Source organism: Neofelis nebulosa, chromosome 11 (genome assembly GCF_028018385.1).
Source record: "Neofelis nebulosa isolate mNeoNeb1 chromosome 11, mNeoNeb1.pri, whole genome shotgun sequence".
Taxonomy (NCBI): Eukaryota; Metazoa; Chordata; class Mammalia; order Carnivora; family Felidae; genus Neofelis; species Neofelis nebulosa.
The window spans coordinates 82592710-82620177 of record NC_080792.1 but is presented as its reverse complement, the minus strand read 5'-3'; the positions used below and the strand labels follow the sequence as shown (position 1 = coordinate 82620177).

At 37.9% G+C, this 27468-nt stretch overlaps 1 protein-coding gene and 1 long non-coding RNA gene across 3 annotated transcripts in view; both read right to left on the bottom strand.

The window, feature by feature from the left end:
* Positions 1-27468, bottom strand: part of MED13L (mediator complex subunit 13L) — a 305493-nt gene that overhangs the window by 181164 nt on the left and 96861 nt on the right. The gene's annotated exons all lie outside the window — the stretch shown is intronic.
* LOC131489285 (uncharacterized) lies at positions 2750-10440 on the bottom strand. The gene is made up of 2 exons (XR_009250460.1): positions 4293-10440; positions 2750-4039 (listed from the first exon to the last, which is right to left on the bottom strand). It is a non-coding gene; the product is annotated as an uncharacterized LOC131489285 (long non-coding RNA).

The following is a 27468-nucleotide window of genomic DNA, read 5'->3' as shown; positions in this document are numbered from 1 at the left end:
AAATCTTTAAACCAGGAACCCTGACATCTAACTTCTAGCCACATCACTATGTATCCTTGAAGAAAGGGACACCATAGTGCACCTACGATGATTTCCTTGTCACGGACTGAAAAGTAACTTAGGATGGATTTTGTGGAGCTGAGTCCCAAGGAGGGCAGTTGAAAGCCTGGCCTACCTCCCCTTTAAAGGTCCCTTCCGGTCCAGAGATTCCACGTTCTCTCCTGCTGCTACACGGTTCTCAAGATACATGGCATATAGTAGTAGTTCCTGAATAACTGCTTCAAACACTTTATCAACTGGTCTAATTCCGTTGACAACACATTTTAAAAACTCCCCCGCAAAACAGTAACACGCTTGAACAGCTTCTTCCAGATTCTCTGCAATAGTTAAACAAACCAACAAATAAGAAAAATCGAATTCTTTCCTATTTGTGACAAGAAAGGTCTAGAAGTTTGCTAATGAAAAATTACTTTAAATTTTGATAACATGCTCCAAAGAGCCCCAAGTCAAGAACAGTAACAACAGTCTAGGTAGAGACAAAACGTAGCAAATGTTTTTTACAACAAAGACACCTATCTCTCAAATATTTATGGTCTGCCTACTATACGCGAGAAGGTATAACTAGAGATACAAGAGGAATAATTATACCTCTGGGCCCATCCCCAGAGATGCTAAGACATATATCCACTTAACCAACACTCAACAAACACTTATGACGCAACCTGTGCTTATTCGGAAAGCTTGTTCTGCAGAAAAAAAGAGGGGCCAACGCAGGGTACGTGCCAGACCTAGGTTTCAACAACAATGACGTAAAAGGTAGTCAACCCAAAACAGCTGTTCTGCTCTTCCTATTACAAATGCGAAGAGCAGCCATGTTTCTGAAGCCCTGATGATCACTGAGCCTTCACTTACTAAAAACCAGCACCTCGCTTCACGACGCTGGTCCAACTTGCTAACGCTGTACCAGAGCTATCGCCCACTTTTTCTTCACGGCGTAGGTATACTGCTGACTTTGAAACTTGAAGCATCGCCAGATGGTTCTATCCTATCCGATTCTTCACATTATGAGTCACTTTTATCAGTGTCAACAAAACAGAACAGAGCTGTTGTACAATTATTACTGCCGCCCTTGCTGAAGACAACCGCTGTAAAAAGCAAGGTGAACAAAGTCGGCGCCTGTAAGTGCTCCTCCAGGCAAAAGAACGCTTGCTGGCTTCACGGCGACCTGGAGAAGACAACCCCACACTGCCCGGACAGCCGTGGGGCCGAAACCCTGACAGCAAGGTGTTACAAATACCCTGATGGACATGACGCTGTCTTCTTCCGGTCTTTTTAGGCCAATGACCTAAAAGACTCAGGAGACAGATGCCAAATCGAAGCCCTAACAAAAGAAGAAAATTCTAAACATAAATGCCTAAAATCTCCTCCTAGGCCTTCGAATAGCCCGCCTTAACATACTACACTGTGATTTTGTTACCTTACGGCAGGTAGAATGATGCGGACTTACATTTTTTACCATCTTCATTCTTACACCATTCAAGTATTTTTATACATTCCTTAATCTGAAAAAACTATCCTATTACTATCATTGGTAGTGGATAACGTGAAATTCTCAAACTGCTAAAAGATGACTTTTTTTAAGCTACTAGGAACGGTACAGTGTTAAAGCCATTTGTTTCCATTCACCCACAGATACACACTCAGTCATGTATTTAATTACATGAAAGTTCAGGAGAGGGAGAAAACAGTATTAAAGGAATTCAAATATTTCTTGGATTTCTCTGTGCCACTAACTTTCAACTCTCCTCTCTACAATTATATTTTGTCTTTAAAAAAGAAATACTAAATACATTTTTTATGGAACTATGCAAGACCTCACACTAAGATTATTTGCGTACTTGCTGCTGGTAAAATGTAACAAATGTGGATGATATTTCTCTTCTACAAAAGAAGAAGAGCTACTGAGATGGCTCAACATGAGTAAAAGAGAGAACAAAGTCTGAAAAAGATAAAATCGGCGAAGAAGTGAGGAGTCTGCCTTGACCATCTATATCTTAAACGTATGTTTGTTTCCATCTGCCCAATAACCCTGATCCACATTTCTAGCTAACACCAGCCTACATTAAAAACAAATCAGTAAAAGCAGCTTCTTTTTATTGTGTTATGTTGGGGAGAGAAAAGTAAGAGGAAGGAGAAGTACTGGAATTTAGGGTACTTTCTAGAGAAAGAGAAGAAGATAAATACGGGTATAATCACATTTTCTTTACCTATTCATCCACCCAGGAACACCAATCCATATCCATACTTTCAAGTCTTCATTCGCCTTGCTTCCCATTTAAGGTAAATTTGACCTTCATTACTGCCTCTGAGCCAGTCTTCTCACTACTTCTCAAGTGATCTAGCTAATAAAACACAGCTCTGATCACGTCACTCCCTTGTTTAAAAATTTTCACTGCCCAAAAATACAGTCCAATGATCTTAGAATTAATTTACTTTTTGGGCCCCACCTACTTGCTTTATACTTTCTTCTGTCTGTATGTTTCTACCCACTAAAACTCACCACGTCAGAAAAGCTCTGAATGCACTCTATGTTCACACCTTTTCTCATACACTATACCATGTACCCAGAACAGACTACCCTACTCCTGGTCTCTGCCTACTACTCTGCCGTATTTTCCATAAAGCCTCCCTCATATCCTTCCAACTGGAATTAATTTCCATCTTTCCTGACTTGTCAAGTCATTCCTGATTGTATTTACATTACAGAATTTCCCATGTTTTGTCACACACAATAGTTAGCTCTGTACACTAAGTCTTACATCCCAACAGATTACAGGCTTAACAGAAGGAGCTGCCAACATTCAGCAATCATGTCCCATTGTTAGACACATACCCACCAAAAAACCCTAACAAAGGATCCTGCATGTTTTAGTTGATCAATAAATGTTTGATACACTTGTGGTTCTACCTGTAAATCATACTTCCACGTTTTCACATTTTCATTCTCATTTGACAAAGAGATCTAGCTTCATAAAGAAGGCTATGTCCAAAAAGTCAACTGACCTGTGACTGAACCAGAAAGCAACTTAAAGACTGATGATCTGTCATTTGTAATAGAAATTTCTCAGTTTACCTAAATATGCCAAACTGGCCACCAATGTTTAATCAGACTTGAAGAACTACTCCATAATCAGAATAAGGAAACGGGGAGATTAAGGAGAGAGAGAAAAGAGATGACCTGAGCAGAAGAAGCAACATGAATAAACGCAAAGAGAAAAAAGGCACTGGGAAAGGTCTCGTTAGAGATGAGTGAGTGGAAATGTTAGGTTCCTTTCACAGGCCTCCAAAGAGCCTAAACTACTTGGCAAAAAATAGTATTTGGTAAATGAATGACAAAATAATATTCAAGGAGAAAGGCTGGGGAGGGGAAAGAGGTATGACATTTCCTCTATTTTGTCCTCTGATAGTTACACTTAAAATTTATTGACTATAGGAGAGACATAAATGGATACACTCATTTCTCTTCAACTGGACCATACATCAAAAAAAAAACACCTAAGTACATGCATTTAATAAATGCACACATAGAGAGATTTAGCTGTCAAAAGAATGGCTCTAACTGCAAAAATTTTTGCAAGGACCTAATTGAAATAAGAGCTGACACTGAGATCGCTGCTCTACCAGTATGGCCCTGAGCCAAATCTCTTGTTCTGGCTGACCATGCAGGCTATGTCACTGGACATTAACTTCACACAACATGCAACAAGCCACCAAGTGTCTAGTCTTCTTGTGTCTGCCTGAGGCCAGATCCTACCTTTACTTACAGGAGAACCAGCTTATCGACACACTCAAATTATTACAACAAAGTCTTGGAAAGAAATCCAAGAAGACAAAAATCAAGTCATTTCTACTCTTCTTATGAACATCTAGATATTATCATCATTTAGTAAACCAAATTTCTATGATAAGTGAGGTGAGAAAGCCTTAATTCACCAGGCTGGCATTCCAAATCTCACATGACCAGGCTCGAATGTCCACCCTGGTCTCATCGGTCACTACTCTTTTTTTTTTTTTTTTTTTTTTAAATTTTTTTTTTTCAACGTTTTTTATTTATTTTTGGGACAGAGAGAGACAGAGCATGAACGGGGGAGGGGCAGAGAGAGAGGGAGACACAGAATCGGAAACAGGCTCCAGGCTCCGAGCCATCAGCCCAGAGCCTGACGCGGGGCTCGAACTCACGGACCGCGAGATCGTGACCTGGCTGAAGTCGGACGCTTAACCGACTGCGCCACCCAGGCGCCCCGGTCACTACTCTTTTAATGCACCTCTATTCTCCAGCCAAAGTTCACTGACTGCTCCCTACATGAGCTATGCTGACACTCGGAATCCACTATTATCTCTCCGACCTCCCTCAGAACTCAAGCACTCTGCTCTAACATTTGCCATTCACTGACCTGTACTGTATCGGTTTGAAAACCTCTAAAGCAGTAAAGACACTGACTGAAAGCTTCCTTTATCTAGAATCATAGATATCTAGAATCTAGAATCATAGAAAAATACAAGCTTTGGAATCATATAGGTCTGGATTTGAAACCCAGATCTGCTGTTTCTAGTTGTAGACTCTTAGGCCATTTAATTCTCTCAATCCAACTTTCTTCTTTTGTAAATACAATCTGTAATGCATCACTACCAGCTGTTCTAAGAACTACAGCTAGCATATGTAAAGCATCTGGCACTATACTAGGCTCACAGAAGGGACCCAATACATGGCAGTTATTATCACTCAACGCTGTGCCCACCTACACCCCACTCCCTGCAGATCCATCATATCACATTATAAAAATGTAACAAAACTAGGGATGCCTGAGTGGCTCGGTCATTTAAGCACCCAACTTCAGCTCAGGTCATGATTTCATGGTCCATGAGTTCGAGCCCTGGGTCAGGCTCTGTGCTAACAGCTCAGAGCCTGGAGCCTGCTTCAGATTCTGTCTGTCTGTCTCTCCCTCTCTCTCTCTGCCCCTCTCCCACTAATGCTGTCTGTTTCTCTCTCAAAACTAAATGAACATTAAAAAAAAAATTTTTTTAAATAAGAAAACTAAAGTCACAGAGAATAAACTGGGCCCATAATTTAAATTTCATCTTAGCCAGGCTGCCTGTGACCAGAATCACTTGGGGAGAAAAACTATTTAGCAATAGCATTGTTATCCAAAAGAAATGTATTTAAAAGGTCTTCATGAAGTAGCCAATTTTCATATATAACTCATTAAGGAATCAGAGATGTCTTAAGTTACTATAGAAGTGTCAGAACTGTTAAATGCCTTAAGTGAAATGTTTCTTTATGTCGTATCTTTAAACTGCTTCTTTGATGAAAAAGATAATTATTTTAAAAGGTATCATGAAGGGGTTAGGTCAGAGATTTTAACAATAAACACATACAATCGAATTGCTTGGTTACGCTGATTTTAGAGTAAAACATAGTGAAAACTATGTTGTCATAGTTTTCAAAAACACAGCCTTTAGGAAAATGTAAGTATGCCACACCCCATGGAATGGCTGAACCTGAGTCCACATGACAAAAGACCTCATTGCAAAAATAAGCTGCAGCAAGTTTTGGAAAATTGGAATTACTATAACCATAATATCATAAAGTAAAATGATGCCTCCTGCCCTATAGCGGCTACAGGAACCATGCAAACCCATGAGTATCTACTGTTGACATTCCCAAAGGGAAAGTCACAAAACCATAGACACAGGAAGCAAAATATAATGCTGATCTTGTAGAAAGACATTTCCTAAATCTAAGGACATTCGTATGTACTATAACATACAACTCGTACTCCCTAGGCTTTCTCACCTCTACACTTGCGTTTGCTTTCCTCGGGCCACCCAAGGTGCTAAGTGTCAAAGTCATTTTTGGTTTTTTTTTTGTTTATTAAAAAAAATTTTTTTTAATGTTTATTCATTTTTGAGAGAGAAAGAGACACAGAGCATGAGTGAGGGAGAGGCAGAGAGGGGGAGAGGCAGAGAGAGAGAGAGAGAGAGAGAGAGAGAGAGAGAATCCGAAGCAGGCTCCAGGCCCTAAGCTGTCAGCACAGAGCCTGATGTGGGGCTCGAACTCACAGACCATGAGATCATGCCCTGAGCTGAAGCTGGACACTTACCTGACTAAGCCATGCAGGCCCCCGCTAAGTGTCAAATTCTGCTTCTTTGGACCACTGGACTACCTACCCATGCCTTCCCTCTCCTCTCTGCACTAGGCTGGCAGTGGGCCTTCTCCCTTCACCATCTCCCAAGCATGCTTCACTTACCCTGACCCTTAGCACCTGCATGCTCCAAATGATATGGAAATGTGTTTTGTTTCATAGAGGCTCTCTTCCCTACCGAATTATAAACTTGCTGTGGACAGGACCTTCTAATAAAGCCCCAAAAGAGTTGTGAAAAGAGTAAAGACTCAGTAAACGCCTGTTGAATGAAAGGGGAATAAAAAAGTAATTTTTGCAATGTCAGAAATTATTTTTAGCATGATTACGTTCTAGCATAATTATTGTTTCCAGATCGAAACAAACTTCAATAGCAACAATGGTTCATATCCTGCTAACAAGAAGAAAATAATAAAAAATACTATTTTGTGTGGTTACGTGGGCTTTTGGGTTTGTTTGGAAATTGGTGATTAAAGTGTCAAATTCTGTCTGCAGGTAGTTTGTTTAACTTCCAGCCTGTGTCTCTACCACTCGAAGAATCAAGCCACAATCCGGTGCACTTTGCACAACATCTCAGGAGCTTCCTACTCACTCGCCCTCTGCTTGCCACTTCCCTTGCACTGGTCCCTCAGAGAGCAGAAGGGTATCATGGCTAAGAATTTAGGAATCACAGGACCCAGTCTTTTCAAGGACCCAATGGTATGGAAAAAGAGAAGGAAAGGAGAAGGACTGCTCAATATTCAAAAACAAAGTGGAAAGAAATAAGTAAATGAAATATGCAAACAGTACAGTGCGGTTATATAAGAAAATGCTCTTATTTTTAAAGATGCACACTGACATGTAATGCCAAACTTTACAGGGCTTGTTTTAAAACACTATTAACTTTAGTTTTAAATATAGGTGAAATGTATGTGGAGTGTCCAATATACCTATCCAGCTTTTGTCATATATTTCAAATTTTTCATAAATGAAGTTAAAAAGAATTGTTTTTTTTGTTTTTTTTTTTTTTTTGAGTGTGCAGTGGGCAGGGGGGAGGGAAGAAATCCCAAGCAGGCTTGGCATTGTCGGCACAGAGCCCGACACAGGGCTCAATCTCGCGAACTATGAGATCATGACCTGAGCCAAAACCAAGAGTCAGACACTTAACTGACTAAGCCACCCAGGCGCCCCAAAGTTAAAAAGGATTTTTTAAATTGAATAAAAAATTTGAGTCTGTAATGGCTGAATTCTACTCCCAACTGGGTTATGCACTATATGAACACAGATAAGTTACTAAACTGCTGTCAGCCTTAGTTCTTCAAAAAATGGCAACACAAAGCTCAAAGACTTATTCAACAATAAAATTAGTATGTAACATAATTAGGACAATGACATCACACAATAATTATCTATGTTAGTTATTATGAATATTCCTGCTGAAAGGTAGAATAACGTGCTTACAGAGTCTTATTTTCTCACTGCACACGGAACTTACTGCTGTAGGAGGAGGGGGGGTACCTGGAAGAAAAGATCAATCATCTTTTTCCCATCCAGTATTGGCCAAGAAACTACAGTGGCAGCTAAAAGATAGAACAAAGGAAGAACACTAAAGTGCCACCTCCATGGGCAAGAGAAGGCCTAGAGCATACTGTGTGTGACTGATAGAAACCACAGTCCCTCACCTTACAAATGAATAACAGAGAACAGGAAGGAATCAATTTCTGTGATAGGAATCATCTGATATGTCATTAACAACAGAAATCACTTGTGACCCCTACAATAAAGAATTAAAGAGTTGTGTACATTTTAAGGCCTAAAGCAAGTTAAATTCACTCCCCTAAAAGAAATGATGGTCAGTATTTCAATGGCACCTCCACACAGGAAGCAAATGGTACCTCCCCTTGGTGAAAGACAGATGAGACACAGCTGATTTTATTTTAAACCATTCTCTTTACTGCAGGAAATTTTGTATCCAAACAGAAAAACCTTCTACCTTAAATATGCAAGGAGTACATTTAGCTTAATTTCTTCCTTTTGTACCTTATAGAATATACTTTGCCCATAAGCACACTGAAGGTTTACTTATACCATGGCTCACAAGTTCTTCCATTCTCTAAGCTGACAAAATACAGATAAAAAGAAACAAATAAACTCTTCATTAAAAATAGAAAATGGAGGGGCGCCTGGGTGGCTCAGTCAGTTGAGCATCCAACTTCAGCTCAGGTCATGATCTCACAGCTTGTGAGTTCGAGCCCCGCGTCAGGCTCTGTGCTGACAGCTCGGAGCCTGGAGCCTGCTTCGGGTACTGTGCCTCCCTCTCTCTCTGCCCCTGACCCACTCACATTCTGTCTCTGTCTCTCTCAAAAATAAATAAAAGTCAAAAAAAAAAAAAAATAGAAAATGGAGGGACGCCTGGGTGGCTCAATCGGTTGAGCATCCAGCTTCAGCTCAGGTCATGATCTCACAGTTCATGGGTTCAAACCCCATATTGGGTTCTGTGCTGACAGTTCATAGCCTGCAGCCTGCTTTGGATTCTGTGTCTCCTTCTCTCTCCACCCCTCCCTATCTCTCTCTCTGCCTCTGCACTCTGTCTCTTGCTCTCAAAAATAAACAAACATTAAAAAAATTTTTTTAATAAAACAGATAGAAAATAGAAAAAGCTCTAATACGTACGCACACATCAGTATCAGCGAAAGGCAAACAAATGACTAGCAGACATAACAAGAACAAGTGTCACAGCTGCCTGGAGCACTGTTCCTATAGCTGTAGGAGAAACAGTGATGATGTTAACATAAACAACAGCTTATACTTAGAGTTTTCTATGAGTGGAGTGCCGTGCTAAGTGATTTCCATGTGTTAATTCACATAATCCTCATATTCAATGAAGTATTAGGACTCTAATTCCCCACCCTGCAAATGAAGAAAATGAAATCTAGTGACCTGTACAAAGACTGTACAGCTACATCCAGGAGAGATGGGACTGGAACCCGAGTCTGTCTGCGATGCCCGTGCTGTTAAGTGCGGAACTGCAGCACCTGTCTCGAGTGGAGCCCTACACGTGCTAAGAGTCTGCAGCCAGGACTCCGGTACTGCCAAGGCCAATTAGTGGCAAGACAGGAATAAACCAGAGTCATCTTCCCACATACTGATAAAAACAATGTGAAAAGCTAATTCTGCTCAGTATACTTTTAGGAGAAAGAAAAATCCTACTTTTTTTAACAGAATGAATTCCATGCAAAATAATTATTTTTCCCATGTTGTGAGTTCAAACTCACCATCCAGAAACCTGTCTAGAATGAATCATTCTCTGAGGGTTTCAGAAAATTAAAGTGTTAATGTACTTAAGAATGGAAAATTTAGGGGCGCCTGGGTGGCTCAGTTGGTTAAGCCTCCGACTTCGGGCTTAGGTCACGATCTCACAGCTCATGAGTTCGAGCCCCGCGTCGGACTCTGTGCTGACGGCTCGGAGCCTGGAGCCTGCTTCAGATTCTGTGTTTCCTCCTCTCTCTGCCCCTCCCCTGCTCATGCTCTGTCTCCCTCTGTCTCTCAATAATGGAAAATTTGTGTTGAAAATGCTTAAGAGACACACCAGTAATTCAATAAAAGAGCATGTAAAGTAACAACATTAGCATAAAACACACACACTCCTAATACCTTTTAAAATGGATTAAAAGATATTTAATCCCACCCACAGAAAATTAAGTGTTCAACTATTAAAAGTAATATTTTTAGGAAAACAATACACTTTTCCAGGCTTGAATACTTCCAAACCCCTATCCACTTTAATTAAATTTAATGAAGGAAGGCCAATAGGCTGGATGGAACAAACATACCACAGTTCAGTCACAATACGTACATATCCTATTCGCTCATGGAAACATTCACCTTCTGACCAGGACAGACCTTTTGATTCAAGCCTGTTAAGTTCTGTGGGCAGTACAGGAGTTCATTTAACTGCTGGAATAGCATTTGGCCACACAAGGTCTTAAACAACTGTCTGGTTCACACTTACATACTTAAAAAACAAACTTTGAAAATGTTGACATATGAAATATTCTTTACTGATTCTACTGACAGAAATTTTTTTGTCCTTCAAAACACAAAAACATAAATATACTGATTCTCAGTATTCATTCTTTCATTTAAAAATGATCAAAGACATAGAATTACACATAAAAACTTTTATGATTATATAAAATATTTTATGATCAATAGTAAGGTAGTAAGTAGAAATTAAAATACCATTTCCATTATTACATATATACACATATATACACATATATATATATATATTTATACTACATTTTTAAAAAATTTTTTTAACGTTTATTTATTATTGAGAGACAGAGAGACAGAGTGTGAGCAGGGGAGGGGTAGAGAGAGGGGGAGACAAAGAATCTGAAGCAGGCTCCAGCTGTCAGCACAGAGTCCAACGTGGGGCTCGAACTCACAAACTGTGAGATCATGACCCGAGCCGAAGTCGGTTGCCTAACCAACTGAGCCACCCAGGCGCCCCAATATACTGCATTTTTTTTATCCAACTCAATAGAGAAAAAATTTGTGCACACCATATTTCTATGGACAATTCACTCTCAAATGGTTATTCTAAACCTTTTATTTATTGTAAGAATTTTTCTTCATTCTGTTATGAACTGTCATGAGTTTCTCAAAAAAAGTAAGTCTTTAGGTTTGTATTATTTTTAGCAATGTGCTATAGTTCAAGTTCATTGACTTTAATTTTATTTTTGCAGTGATACTAAATCTCTCTCCAGCTACATAATGAACGCTCCCCAGCAAAAATAAGTTATAACATACAACTTTTCACTGAAGCATGTTATACATAACACATGCGTACATCTATTAAGATGCCATTTTTTACTCCAAATTAACTAATGAAAGAGTACTGAATTAAAGCCTGCAGTAAATTTGAATAAATCTGAAGAATCTCCAATCCCTAAGAAAAAGCTTTTAATAGAACAAAATTAAGTTCATTGCATCTGAGGGGAGAAAAATAATGTTCACTCAAAATCAAGCTTCAGGGTAGTAAGTTAAGGAAAGAATGCTGCACACTGGAAGCCAAGTTTCCAAGTACCAACCACACCTTATTACAGGAGTATACAAACATCAAAAGTATACACAACAATTATATGTGTATATATGCAGAATCAGTAGGCAAATTTAAGTTGGATATAAACCATTTAAACAAATGCATAACATTAACTCTGAGAATCTGAAAGTAACAGAAAAAGAATACATAAGCCACTTTGAGACAGTATGTTCATAAAAGATTTAATATTTGCAAATACAAAGGCACATTTAACACTAACAAAATGACAGACATAAATTAGAGACGAAATGGAGTAATGGGAAGAGGAAGAGCTAAGGAACAGAAATTACTGCTCATGTGAGCATTTTGACAATGTTGCTAATGATTAACAAATACCGGATATTTACTACATCAGTCACTTAAATACATTATGCCACTTAATAATTCCTAAAACCCTATGTGGTAAATACTACTACTACCCCCATTTTATAGATAGAGGCAGTTAAGCACAGAAAACTAAAGGTTTTGCAAGATCACTTAAGTACTCAGTGCTTCCTTTAGATGAAAATGTCTTTCTAGTCTGTAACAAACCCAGAAATTTAAGAAGAAATTGTTCATATTAATCGTCAACCAACAGTTTTTAGATCCCATTTCTCTTGGGAAACCAAAAAAACACATTCAATTCCACCTTCCTTCAACAACAAAAACCAACACCATAACTTCCAAGAAAGGATTTTCTTTACTGAGTGTTTCTAAATTTTAAAAGAAGGGCGACATTAAGAGTTAAAGACCCACAGTATAATATTTATTTAGAAGCTTCTTGGGGCCCCTGGGTGGTTTCGTTGGTTAAGCGTCTGACTTGGGCTCCGGTCATGATCTTACAGTTCGTGAGTTTGAGCCCCACATCAGGCTCTGCACTGGCAGCTCAGAGCCTGGAGCCTGCTTCAGATTCTGTCCCCTCTCTCTCTGACCTCCCACCATTTGCACTCTGTCTCTCTCTCTCTCTCTCACACACACACACACACACACAAAAACCCAAACAAACAAAAAACAAAAAATGAACCATTGAAGCTTTTTAAAAATAAAGAAATAAACGAATGAATTCTCTTTTCTGTCTCACTGAATTCGACAGGGTCAAAGTAGAGACTCTGAGATTATATCCAACAAACGAAGGTCCCAATCTCAGGGTTTACGTAGACATTACAAAAACCATCCCAATACTAAGTGTTTATTTTAGTATTGGCTGTCTGCCCAGAGAATGCCAGAATACATTTTAACCAAGTGGACAGAAAACAAAGCAGGATGGATTTGAATTCCACTTTAAATACACTAAGGTCTATATAACACAACAACGCAACTTCCTCTCTCATTATTTTTTATATGTAATTAGACTCCTAAAAGTCCCTTAATTCATTTCTTAATTTACAGTTCACATGCCTATATACTTCAAACTTACATTTTAATTGAATTTTGGGGATTTAAAGAAAAAAAAGCACTAAACCACCAATACTGGTTATCTTGTCTTCTAAGGTGACATCTGTGAAAAGAGTGTAATATTAAAAGGACACACATGGGTATATTTAACTACAAAGAGAAATACTGTATTGTGTTTGTGAATACATGTATATAAAGCTATTTATAGATATGTGCAGTATCTATATGTTTAATTCTGTAATAATAGCTTTTCTTGATTTTTAAATTAAACCTTGAACATTACCCTGATTCTCAAGAGGAAAGAATTATGACTGTGCCAAACCTATTCTTTATTTCAGAGCATTAGTGTGAAATAATAAAGAGCTAATGTGGTCCTTACAATTACTGTACATTTCATTAAAATTTCATCTCTTTGTCCCATTTAAGGACTCACTACATGCTTCTGGCCATATGGAATCAGTTATACAGACGCTGTGATTTCTTGTCTCTAAATGTTACTTCACTACTTGCACAGTTAAATAACATAAACTAAGAACTAATTTACACCATTTTTATAGCTGAGTTTTCCAACAATTTCATTACAATTCAAATCATCAACATATCAGGTCAAATTTCTTTATAATGAAATAGAAATTCCAAATTTTTCACAAAGAAATATACAGCAGTCACAAATAAGTGTTCATTAACTTCACATGGAAAAAAACACTGCTAGTTTTTAAGAGGGTTTTTATGCTTTTTTTCAACATACGTTTCAGTGCTACTGAATGAAACCAACTTGGACAACATGAAACGATTTATATGAACCGTGAAGCATAACAGTAGTGACCAATTCTCATTCTCCAAATGGTTGGACAGCACTGGGACAGCCACTCCAGAAGCACCACCATGGTGTAATAAGAAACAGGACAAGTCAGTGAGCTCCTTTGGATCCCGGCCCTGATCTGTAGGAGGAAACTGAACTAGATCCTTAGTTTGCAAACTTTTAGAGGAGGATCTTGGCTACAATCAAGACCTCAGTATAAAATGAGTAAAAGCAGACCTGCATTGAATTCTCCAGGAGCAATGCCTGAAACAGTTCTGGGCAGCACCTAGAGCCTCGGAATACAATGTGAAAATACCTATGTACCATCCGTTGAGCACCTTCTGGCTCCTCTAGCATTAAACCCCCGAATTCTTTGTGCCAGGATTACATCTACACACACATGCACCTTGCCACTCCCAAAATATCAACCTAGATATTTATCAATCTAGAAACTAGGTAAGGCAATTATATTCAACAAATATTTACTGAATGACTATCTACTAGGTGCTAGATTCTGATGACTAACGGTAAAGCAGACACAGTGCCTCCCTTTGAAAAGAGCCTACAAGCTACAGGGGAGACAGCTACAACCAATTACAATATAAACAAGCAAAAGCTATTGTGGGAATAGCAATGGGTCCCACTGAGGAACACAGGAGGGGCTGCTTCCTCAAACTGGCGGTGTCAGAAAGGCTTCCCAGGAAAAATTACATCCCTGAATATTAAATGGTATTATTCAAACCCAAGTGAATTCGCTCACTTTCTAACCATTCTCCCCAACACACTCTCCCCCTCTACCACGCATTCTAACGTCTTCAGCCTTAATCTACTGTTCTGAGTAAAACTGACAATGGATATGTTAATGTGAGTATCCCATTTGAGAAGAAATAATATCCTTCCAAGAGTGAGTGTTAAATGGACATATCCCCATGGGTGTGAGTTAACACAAGAGGGTTGGGGATGGGTAAGGCTGCATAGTTATTTATATAAACTCTACCCATGTATTTTCTACTGAAGGTAAAGGTCATGTTATGCTCAATCCTTCAAATCCAAAACCATTTCAAAATTTTCAATGTTTTTCCATGTTGTTTCTGACCCAGAAATTATTTAACCAGTGTTTTGAGAGGATCTGAATCAGTGCAATATATATTAAGTACGAGATTTTTTCCAGAACCAATGAAATCTCCTGTATCTCCAAATAACCCTATTAAGGAAACAATACAATTTGATCAATCTGTTATCTTGGCCATTAATTTTTATATACAATTCCTAATAAATTATAGGTTTGGGTCAAATGATTTTTATCTATTTTTCTCTTTTACTATACCTTAATATTTTATTGGAAAATTCAACTTCAACTGACCGTTAAAAGTTTTATAAAAGGGGCGCCTGGGTGGCTCAGTCGGTTAGTGTTCAGCTCAGGTCATGATCTCACGATTCGTGAGTTCAAGCCCCGCGTCGGGCTCTATGCTGACAGCTCAGAGCCTGGAGCCTGCTTCAGATTCTGTGTCTCCCTCTCTCTCTGCTCCTCCCCCACTCACACTCTGTCTCTCTCTCAAAAATAAATAAACATTAAAAAAAAATTAAAAAGAATAGTTTTATAAAATCAAGACCTTTTTAATGAAAAACACAATTATTGCAGAATTCTCAAACAGTAATAGAATATAAATAAAACCGCCTAATATACATGGAAAAAAAAAAATCACCCAAAGCAGGTATTTACAATCAATAAGCTAATCACAAGATCACCTTTATTAATAAATATATAGAGAGATATATAGGCATAGATATATATCTATAGATATATAGATAGACATATCTAGTCCAAGACATATATTCTTCTTTTTATACAATAAAAATTCAGGAATAACCACATTGTTCATAAGGTGAATTTTAAAATGTGCTTGAGAAGGGTTTTTATAAAAATTCATAGTAAAGCTCTTCTAAATAGCAAAGTACACACATATGAAACACATAGTACATAGTATCTCCTTAGAGTTGAATTAAACTGAAATTGAATTTTAAAAATCTTTATGAAACAGACCATTCCCTAATAAAAATTGATCTTCCAGTAATATCTTCAAACTGCTAAGCTTTTACTACAGTAGAAAAATCAAATTCACAATAACAATATATATTTTCAATGCTATACTATCAGCAGAATAAAATGTTTCTTTTTCATTCACTGAAGGCATCAGAAGACAAAAATTTTAAATTGAAAACCTTCTTGGGAGAAAAAGGAAAATACTTTAAGTTGCAATGTTAAATGTTGAACTGTGACATTTATCAGAAAATTTTGCATTATTTAAAAAGAAACAGATCCACTTACAGGTTCTGAGCTATGATTAGGTTCAAACGCTTTGGACTTGCTTACCCCCCAGGTACCTGTTTACTGCTCCTCAAGCATCATCTTTCATCGTATCCCATGCCATGCTTTTCCCATCAGTACTATGTGCCAAAACATATAAATAGTGCATCAACAAAAGAACTAAATAGTTTTCTCCCAGTTTTATCTTTATTAGTTCAGAAATCGGCATAAAACCGTGTTTAACGATCTCAGATCATTCACTCATGAGCTGACCCTACCTATCTACAAACAATTCATTTCCTCAACCAAAATCCAAAAGAAAAAAGGCTAACAACAAAAAGGTGATTCAAAAATAGAGCGATAACATTTGAAAGAGAAATGCTTTTGTTCATTTACTTAACCAAAACAGAGGCTGCTCCAGCTGTAGGAGCCCCTTCTGACTGATGTGACATGAGTCACTACATTTAAAAACAGACTGCTTTAAAAAGACACTTACTCAGCTAAAGGCTTTGGGTATTATTTCCCACTCTCAGGCCCATTTGCCAAAGAGGAGGGCACTGGTTTTCTGCTACAGCTTTGGTATAGGGACGCTGACAACTGCACACAGGACCACAGTTGGTGACAAGTAACTGCTAACCAATGTCACGCTGCCCACGATAGTCTACATTTTTTAAGTTGCTTACAAAGAAATGCCAAGAAGCAAAATTTAAAACTGGGTAAAGAATTAATTTGAAATGACTTAAATCTACAATTCAAAGACTACGCTATACTAACAAATACTGCACGTTACGTTTACTTTTAGCCACTTGTTCATCTCAGAAGTTTTCACTGCCGAACTAATGACTAGCAAAAGGTATAGGTGGAGCATAAACCAATTAAGGTTTATGACATTCACATAATGACATTTCTTTGAATCAGTCTTCCAGAAGCACATAACAATGCATGCCTAAAAATATTAGCCTTCACATACCTTCTTTTGCATTATGAGTCTGTTAATCATCCAAAGAAACGCAGCAGTCTTTTGCACTGGCGCTACGTGAAAACTACGATAAATGCCATCCAGACTCCGGGCTCCTAACAAGGACACCTTCACTTCCATGAACTATGGAAGCTTCATGACCAGAATGCCCAGGCCCATTTTGGGCCAGTGCACTTCTGCCCACCTTGCACACCGAAGCCTGCCAAGGCCAAAGGAATCCCATCTCAATCCCCGGCCACCCAGCCCCACTTCCTACCTAAAATACGTAATACGGATTCAGTCTCCCTGTTCTTGAGGTAAGAAACAAGTCCTTATGACGCCTGGAAAGCCACTGGCAGCCTGGTTCCGCCTTATCCATCCCTAGCTCAGCTTCATCTGACACCTCCCTCCCAGGCACTGTCTCCACTGGAGCCGCACTGGGCTTCCTTCACGCAAGCCTCCTGCCGCCAAGGGCTGCTATCTTCTTTCTCACAGAATACCATCACAGTCCACTCTTCACCTACTTCAAGTGTAATCCACGGTCACATCGCAGTCGAAACACTACTTCCTCAGATAACTCGGATTTCCTTTTATTAAGCCCCATGTTATTTATGTAACACCATACAGTTCACAATTGCTGTACCTTTTTTTTTTTTTCCCATTTACTTAGGTGATTTTATTAATGTCTGTCCTCTCCCCATAGCCTAAATACAAAGGTTACAAGTCCAAGTTTGTATTCACCATTATACTTCCCAGTGCTTATAGCACAGTGACTGGCACAAACAGAACACTCAATAAATGACTGCTGAATGAATGAGCGAAGTGGGAGACTTAAAGAAATCAATATGCACCTTTCAGTAGGAAAATTTATGGTCACATTTTCAGTTGCAATCCCACAACAATTTATTTTCACTGAATTGGAAATTTGTGAAAAGCACTCTTCAGGGATCAAATTTTTCATACTCTGACTTAAAGAATGAAGACAAAATTCTTCATACATGACCCCATGAATTTACATCACAAAAATAATAGGATATTCTAGGCTTAAATCTTTAAAAACAAGAATCTGCTGAAAACAGACAAAAGATTAAAGATGAGTTTTTAAAGATAAAGAAATGGATAAGGAGAATGGATTGAAAAGAAAACTCAGATAGTAAAAAAAAGCAAAACTCCCTAGAGAGAATAAATGGCTTATAGAAAAGAATATATTTTAATTTACTGTTAGAATAAAAAAGATACCAGGATATGAAACTGCTGGCAAGAAAAGATTAATATGATGTTCTTTATACATGAAAATGATCCTTCAAATACAGGCAAATTAAACAACTGATTTTTTGAAATCAGGAAATAGTAGGGTGTAATACTTTACTATAAAAATGTCACAATCAACAGCCCAGCAGATATTGTACAACATTCATTTTTCCTTGTTAGAGTTATGCCAACTTAGAGATTTGGAGGTTTAATATTTCCCTATAATATTTATACTTCTAAAAATCTTGTCCCTTAAGCAAAGGCCATCACTTGTGAGTACTTATTTTATTTATGTAGAGATCACTTTGAGATGTCAAGAGATCAATTCATCATATTCTGTGTATTCCATTAGGACACAATTTACTGTGGAGAGCCAAATATAAAACATCAAATGGTAACCATTTATACTTAACTACCTTATTAAAGACCGTGTTACTGCCATGCAGACATTCCAGTGTGTTCTTTCCTCACCTACTCTGTTTTTCTGTTATTTTCTTCACTTTCTTGTTCATTCTTGCTCTGCAGCTAGCATTTCCTTTTGACGTGTATCGATCATGCTAATAGCTACAAACAATACTGCTTTTCAGCCTGGAATTGATAAACTGTATTTTATACAAATCCATATGAATTGACAAACAGGCTTATTTAATGATATTTACTCAAAAGAATAACATTTTTAAGACATTTTCACCACATGTGAAATAGTCAAAACACATGTTAGCTTTGTATTTTTAAGTTTATTTATTTTGAGAGAAAGAGAGTGAGAGAGAAAGAATGACAGTGCACACGGGCACGGGAGTGGGGGAGGGGCAGAGAGTCCTAAGCAGGCTCTCCGCTGTCAGCACAGAACCCAGGGAGGGTCCCGAATTCAGGAACTGTGAGATCATGACCTGAGCCAAAATCAAGAGTCGGAGGCTGAACCGACTTAGCCACCCAGGTGCCCCCGTGTTAGCTTTTCTTTTTAAAAAAGCGTAACATATAGTCATTTAACACTATATAATAACACACCACGTGTGATTTTCACAGACCGTCTAAACTATTTGTACCAAGTCTATCACCACCACCTACCAAGCCAACCCAATCTTATGCTCGCTACCTGTCCGAAGTACAAAACAAAGACCCATATGTGAATGTAGTCCTCAAGTTCAAAATGAAGAATTATTCCAAAATATAGAATCCTACATGTTACAAATATTTAACTAAATTAGTCATGAGAATAAATAAGAGTACTAAATAGAAGTAACCTACCTCTTTATTCAACTCCTAGCATAGTACCTGGTGTTTCATAAACATTTTTTCTGACTCAGTGAACAAAGGAATGGCACAAATCTTCGTGATGAGAAACTAGTCCTCCAATCAGAAGGATGAGAAAACTGTACCCATTTTAAATGTGAGCAACCCATAAGCCTACAGAATCCAAACAATTCCATATGCACAACTATTCAATCCTATGAGATACTTCATGGAAGTGTTCCTGTTTTATAAACTCCTATGATCTTATTTGGACCTAGGGATGATTAAAGACAAGATGCAAATTGAAATAAGAATTCTCTTCTTCAATACTTCTTCAACATCCTAAAAAAGACAATCTTCTGTTTAAACAATTCCATCAACACTGTATGAGGGAGAAAAACACAAGTGCCAGGTATAGGCAATATAGAGACTCACATACTTGTTAAAATAACATGATCCAAAATGGACCCCACCAGGTGTTACAGACAAGGCAGGGGAGCAGGGGAGACAGGGAGGAGGAGAAAACCAAACACCCCCTGAAATGAAAGCCAGTGAGAAGGAATAAGCTAGCCTGAAGGAGTCCTCAAAGTGCGACAGAACTAAGACGTCTGGTGAATCCAATCAAAGTGATCCGAGTTTGGCCCTGGAGAAACATGACTAAAGTGTAAATATTATATACAATTGTTACAGCACTGAATCACTTATGAGACAATGGAACTCTGTGTGACACAATTTTTTAAAGGAATTAAAAAGGAGGCTGTCTAAAGCAGAAACGACGACAAACACAGCAGACACTAGACAACACAGAGGCACTTACTGTTAGGAAGCAGGGACACGGTATTAGGCTTTCTAATAACCTGAGTAAAATGTGCCAGAAACCTATCGAACTCCTTTGATCCTGTGTTCACCAAGCAACCTTCTGACTTCTATCTTAGTTTCTCAGGTACTAAGACAATATAAAATAGAGATGTTGGAGAATGAGGAGGTTTCCTACTCTCTGAAAAAGTAACAATTAGCTAACGTGCCAATTAACTAACACACACTGTGGATTATAAAATCAACTTCTTCCTAAGCGGCTCAGGTCCCCTGAGCTGGACCAAACTCTGGGCAAACTGATGCAACTATAAAGCTAAGGTGCTAGCTAGCCTCAAACAATGGTCTCACATGTTTTGGTTTCAGAACCCCTTTAGACTCTTAAATATTCCAGAGGACTGCAAAGAGTTTTTTGTTTATAGGAGTTGTATTTATCAACATTTACTGCATTGGAAATTAAAACTAAGAAAAAATTAGTATATATTAATTCACTTAAATAAAATAAGCCCATTACAAACATTTTTAGGAAAAAAATATTTTCAAAAACAAATTTAGTGAAAAGAGGGTTACTCATTTTCATTTTTGCAAATCACTTGTATGTCTGCCATAACAAAAGATAACTGGCATGCCATATCTGTTTCTACACTGAACACACTGTAAAGCACTGTCCTGGTTAAAGCATACAAAGAAAATGTGGCTCCGCATAAACACAAAGTTGGAGAAGAGAGGAGCATTTTAATAACCCTTTCAGTTAATTGTGGATACTATGCCAAAACCCAATACATGGTAGTTTCCAAAATGTTAACTGAACTGTAAAATCTAAAAACTGTATCAGAAAAAACCTGGGTGGCTCAGTCAGTTGAGCGTCAGACTCTTGATTTCAGCTCAGATCATGATCTCATGGTTCATGAGATTGAGCCCCACGTGGGGCTCTGTGCTGGCAGCAGGAAGCCTGCTTGGGATTCCCCCTCTCCCTCTGCCCCTCCCATGCTCACACAAGCTATCTCTCAAAATAAATAAACATTTAAAAATAATAATAATAAATTTTAAAACTGTATCACTAAATTTTGCATATTCTGTCACACAATTGTCTCGACAATCTATCCTGCATGCCAAGTCAATCTTTCAGCTGTACACAACTTTGTAATACTATACACTGGTCATCTGGGAAATTCCAGTTCACTGAGTTATGCAGATCTTCTATATGCTAACACATTTTACCATATACCACCAAAAAAATCACATTTACTAATATCATCAATGATCTCATCAGAAAAATCTTTAAGCACAGGAAACCTATTAACTAACAGTGACTGATACAAGTTTTCAAAAATGTAATTTTCACATGAAATCACAAATTTTATCATAAGCAGTACATATTGTCAATTTTCCTTGACAAGCTCACTTCATTCATTTTGGAGAAAATACCTACCTACCAAATACAAATACCTAAGTCTGAATAATCACAGTTTACCAGTTGTTCTTTCAAGAAGAAATGGCAACCCACCAAAAAAGTGGCTGGTTCAGCACAGAACTCCTAATGGCATGAATGCTTTCCCTTGAGAAAACCACGGTATGTAACACAAGTGCTTTATACCCGCTTTTTTATTTTCTCTGGGAATATTAAAAAAACATGTACTCAGGGTAAAGATGTAATAAAATGAGCAATTTTTACTTCTTTGTCCTCAAGGACATGCTTAAGTGAAACCTAAGGTGCTGTCTCTGGTGAGCACGTGGCAGTGAAGAACACAAGGACTGACCGGTACAGTCTGGTTCCTCTGCCCTGATTCAGGCTGACGCACCAGCAGTTTTACCCACGCTGCTTCTGAACCATCAGTGCAAATGGCCACACAGTGAAAAAAGGTAAATAATGTCTTCATATTACAAAATTGTTTCCGTTCCCTGAAAAGGCCTAAAGGACCCCCACTCACCCCTGTGGCTACAGACCAATTCTTTGAAAACTGATGCCCTGAGGTTTGTTGAGCAAGCATCCAAAGAGTCCACTGTAAAACCTTGCTTGAAAGAGCCAAAGAGTTTCTTTCCCAGAGATTTCTCTTAGCTGCAAAGGAGGCTCCCTGCCTAGTGAGACAATGGATTTATGAAGACCTCTAATAATTCTTACAAGGTAAATCTATTATCCTGTAACTTACACCCGCTTCTTATAGAATAACTCAAAGTAAATTTCTGCCTACGGTACAGACTATTTTATGGGTCTTCAAAAACCCAGTATTTTCTTTTTCATCTAAGAGAAATATATCCAATTGTTATAACCACTCCCCATACAACATGGTCCCCAGACTGAACCCCATCCCAGCCACTCCTCTGTCATGGGTCCAGTTTTCAAAGTCCTTAAAACGAAGCTTTCTAAAATGAGTATATAACCCCAGACATCGCTGATAAAGACAGAGCACTGAAACTGATGAACTACCCTGATCTGGACACAACAGTTCCATTAACACAGCCTAGTTATCATCTTAACTTTATTAGTCACATACCAAATACCCAGATCTTTCTCATTCACAGTTGGATCAAGCCCCATCTCTTCCATATATACCTGCCAATCGCTTTTTAAAAACCTCAGTGCAGGGCTTCACATTCATCCCCATTACATGTTACCATGTTATTCAGATACACGGACCAAAGGTAATCTTTTAGAAACTTGGTTCTATGTATAAATACTGACTGCCCCTCTCAGCTTATTAATATGTATGTGTGTGTGTGTATATATATATATATATATATATATAAGCTTTATGCAGTCTTTATAAACATGACTTCTTTCTTATTACCTAAGACTTTTGTTGTTTCTAAATCAACAAGTGTTAAATAAGACCAAACCACAGGCAGAGTCCCATGACATAAAACTGTGGACCTTTTTTTTTTTTTTTGAGCCACAAAAAAACTCAATCAAGACCCACTAGGATGTCCCCAACACATACCCCTAGATTTCGTAGAAGTTACCCTTCTATGTAACTGCTTACTTCTAGTCAGTGACTCTAGAAACGGACCAAAGTGTTCCTTTTTAAAATAAAAGAATCACGTTTCCAGATGTGAAAACCTCAATCAGATGACAGTCACATGTGATTCCCTTCCCTCACTCTCACTGAGAAAGGCCACAGCAAAATGCTACGGCATTATTCCACTGGAATAATGTGATATCATAGCTTATGATATCACTACCAAAGAGATCCTTTTCACCATACATCTTAAATTATTAAATATAGCTGAAACAACATCTTCCAGTTTTCTCTCTCTAGAAATGAGAAGCCTATTTTCTATAAGTGCCCACAGAAAATCAAAGTACATTTTATAAAACTTAGGCCTCTTTTTCCTCCTCACTAGTTACATTATCTGGAATGCTAAGCATCTACCCAAGGCAATAAAGCATACTAAAAAGGTGTGAGGTCAAAAAGTCCTAGAGGCCCAGCTTCCACACCTTAAAACTGAGCCTTCACTTTGCATCTGTGTTACCTTGAATCCATCCATTTCTTGGAACCTCAGTAGACACAGAAAACTGTATACACATGATAGCATCATTGTAAAGAATAATAATGGAGATAACATATATAAAAATGCCTCATAAACTGGCGCAAAGTTCTCAGTATATACTAGTTTCCATCTTTCTAACCACAGTGTCTTTCAAGACGTAAGCATTCCCACATTATGGAATCATGCTTCCTTCCAACTCATTTTGAAGCAAAACCAAGTATTATTCTGAGTTCTCACAGTGGACAAAAGCTATCACTATCAGCCCAGGAGCTAAGACCTTTCATAGAAGATATAGATGGTGATATAATCGAGATCAGTAAATATGTCTTGTTCAATCTTTGGATATAGGTATATGGCACACTAGAAGCACTCAAAAAAAAAGGGAGAAGGAGAAGAAGGAGGAGGAAGAAGAGAAGGAGAGGGAGGGGGAGGAGGGGGAGGAGGGGGAGGAGGGGGAGGTGGGGGAGGAGGACAACGACGAGGAGTAGTAGTAGTAATAGTAGTACTCGTAGCAGTTTGACAAACTAGTGATCCTCAATCGAAAGTAACTATCACCCATGGGAAAAAGGAGGACAGACTCAAAAGTGAACTTTTTAGCAAAAACTTCCTTCTCATGTTTTCAAAAATGAGTGTCAACACCTTAAAATAAAATTTCAACAGCTAAATATAACATAGCCAGGAACAGTACTACAAATAGGTGTTCTGCAAATAGAATTATCACATATATTGATAAAACTACTATAGAGACCAACAAAATCAAGAAACTATGTCACTATCATTCAGAGACACAGGCAAAGTAAAATGACAGCCCTATTCTGACATGGTAAGATGTAGGATACCAACAGAGGTATTTTTAAATATGGTATAATAAAACATATATATGCTACAATGAAAAATACACATTCCTGTTTCACAGCTTGTTGCTTTACCATGTTTGCAAGGAAAGAACGAAATTAAATCAGAAATGTTTAACATACTACATTTCCTTTCCTCAGTTGCCTCACAGAGTATGCTTCTGTTTGTTATGAAAATAGAGAAATGTGAAATTGGTAAATATTTCTAAATATTGGCTTAATGACTGACAGACGAAATATCAGCCATACAACCAACTCTATTTTCATTTCCATATTACCAAATAAATAAAATTAAATGCTTCAATATCACTTAACTTGCCTTAATTACAGAAATCAAAAAAGGAAAAGCAGTCAATTGAGTGAATGTTCTCACAATGAGAAGAGGAAGAATGGCAAACCTAGGATGGCCCAGTGCAAGCATTTCTATGAAATCTGGGAACACAACAACTCTGCATCTGCAGGCAAAGGTTAACGGAAGTACTACACAGTATAAACAGAAAAGACAATAACCTAAGGAAATAGATGTTTCCCAGTGGCTAAGCAGAGAAAGCAGCGGCTAACAGTATACAAACTAGAAAAAGCCACCACATAATTTAAGATATAAGGCTTCTCTGTGATTAGTTAAGGTGAACAAATTAAGGAAATCCACTGTAACTGACCAGAGGTGAATACTCATTCTAAGATAAACTGTGGGAAGAGGAATCGAATCAGCAGAGAAACACCAAATTCACTGGAGTTACTCAAGTCGTTCTCTTCTAGGTGTGAAGCTGCATATACTTCAAACTGGTAATTTCTTCACGAGAAAAAAGAGAAAAGGTTCAACTCAAAGTAACCTCAGATCCAAACTATATCTGGCTCTGCGACGTTCCTGCTAACAGACAGGCGCCACATGCACTGAGCCAGTCTCTCCGATCCGGGTCTGTTTAAGATGTTTATCTCTACGGGACGTCTCTGTGGAACAGTCATTACTAGTTGCCAACACCTATCTGAACAGATAACAAATTTAGCTTTTAGAATTTTCAAAGTGAATGTGGAAGTCTATCGCACGAGATAAAAAGCAAGTGAAAACTTGATTATATGAAAATACAGAAACATCTTCACATAGAAAAATACCTCGCTACTGCCTCTCCCAGAAAATAAAAAAGAATATTAAGACTCCAAAGGCAGGAAGGGGTGGAGAGGGTAAGGGATCAGTGATCTCAGTGGCTCTGACCTGTGGTATGTATAAGGAATTGAGAACTGAGGATAAAGAGGGCAAGTTTCTTGAATTTGTTTCATTAAATGCCTAGAGTGCAAGAAAACCATTCTATATCCACTGCCTCATCATTGCTCAAATCCTTAAGTTTTGGAATAGGTCAGTTGCATTAGCTCCTACTGCATTTTTCTTATTAGGTGAATTTTTATTTAAGCATCAGAAAACACATATACAGAAAAATGCAAGCATGGTAAGAATACAACTCAACTAATTTTCACAAAGTGAACACATCTGTGTAACTAGCACCTCCCCTCCCCCAGCCAAACCATCACCATCACCCCGAACTCAGAATATAATCAACTTTCCAGAACCCTCACCTCCCACCGCCATCATGGCCTCTCCCAGGCATTATCTCCCAACAATAGAAATCTCCTGATTTCTATTACCGCAGATTAGTTTTGCCTATGTCTGCACTTACACAAATATCAGGATTCTGCTTGGAAAGAAAGCAATTCTCAAGACGATTATACCAATTCATAATCTTTCAAACCCTAAATATCCAGTCTCAGATAAAGATAAATTCTCAGGTAAAGACAAATTCTTACATAATTTACGCGCATTTTTATAGTCACCCATCTGTCTTCCCAATGTAATTTTTGTTCCCTCCATGCACAAGTACTTTGAAACATCACTTTGCCTAGAATCTCCGTCATCTCACACGAAAATTTCTCAGGTACTGATACTTAGCATAATTTTAAAATCGCCTTCTCTATTGATACTAACTTGGTACCCAACCATACAATTGTTACTATACTTTACAAGCCTCTTTCATTACTGATTATCTTCCTGAATAACTAATTTTATGTTACTAAAAACACGTAAGAAGAAAAATCTGTCATAAAAAAAACATCGAAAGAGTTCATTATCATATTTAGAAGAAAGTCAGTGTCAACAAAAGTATTTACTAACACCAACTTAAATTTTATAAAAGTACTTTCTTTATTGGAATTCCCAAGACAGAATTCTTAATAGGTGATGCAGAATTTTCAGAGTTAGTTCTACTGATCTGTGTTATGTTTATGATGGCTAGCTGTTATCGTACTCTTTGGTACTCAACCAAAACCTTTGATAACAGAATATTTTGTAGTAAAATATTTTCAGAAGCTTAAGTTTATACAAGTTGACAAACAATTCTAATTTCTGCACAGTTAGAAAGAACTAGAGTCCTAAAGACTAACAGGGCAAACTGTTCTTTGAGACTGAACTACAAAGCAATGCACTAGATAATTCTGAAAATTAAAGCAGAAGAATATGAATGTATCTTTACTAATAGCAAAATAAACTTTAATCCTGCGACACATTTATACCACTCTCAAAATTCACTTACGCTGTCTTTACCTCAGTGTAAAGAACAGAGTCCTTCCTTACTTTCTTCCTGCTAGCCTCTCAACAAAGGACAGTGTATTAATCAAGCCTGTAGTACCTAGCACACCCTAGGAATTCCAAACGTGTTACGCGGAATCAAACTCAATATTCACTTCTAAAATATTTTGACTGCATAGCATTTGGAAGGCACTTTGAAATGAGAAATAAATCTAACTCATCTTTTTCTTAAGTGGGCTCAGAATATAAAGAACTTACCAGGGACTATATAGTTTTGCTCTCTGCTGGCAAATCAATCTGTATCAGAATGAATTCTGTGAAATGAATCAATGTTTTGCACTACCCATTTTGAAAGTGTATTCTTATTTCCTCCCAGAAGCTACATTTTGAAAATATAACACATATTGTTTGTATACAATAAAAGTAAAGGGGGCATACGTGCAAAACACAACTGGAAAGGTACTGAATAACTATGACTATGTTTCTTAAGTCCAGCCAAAGTTGTTTTAGAAGTTTTTCCAA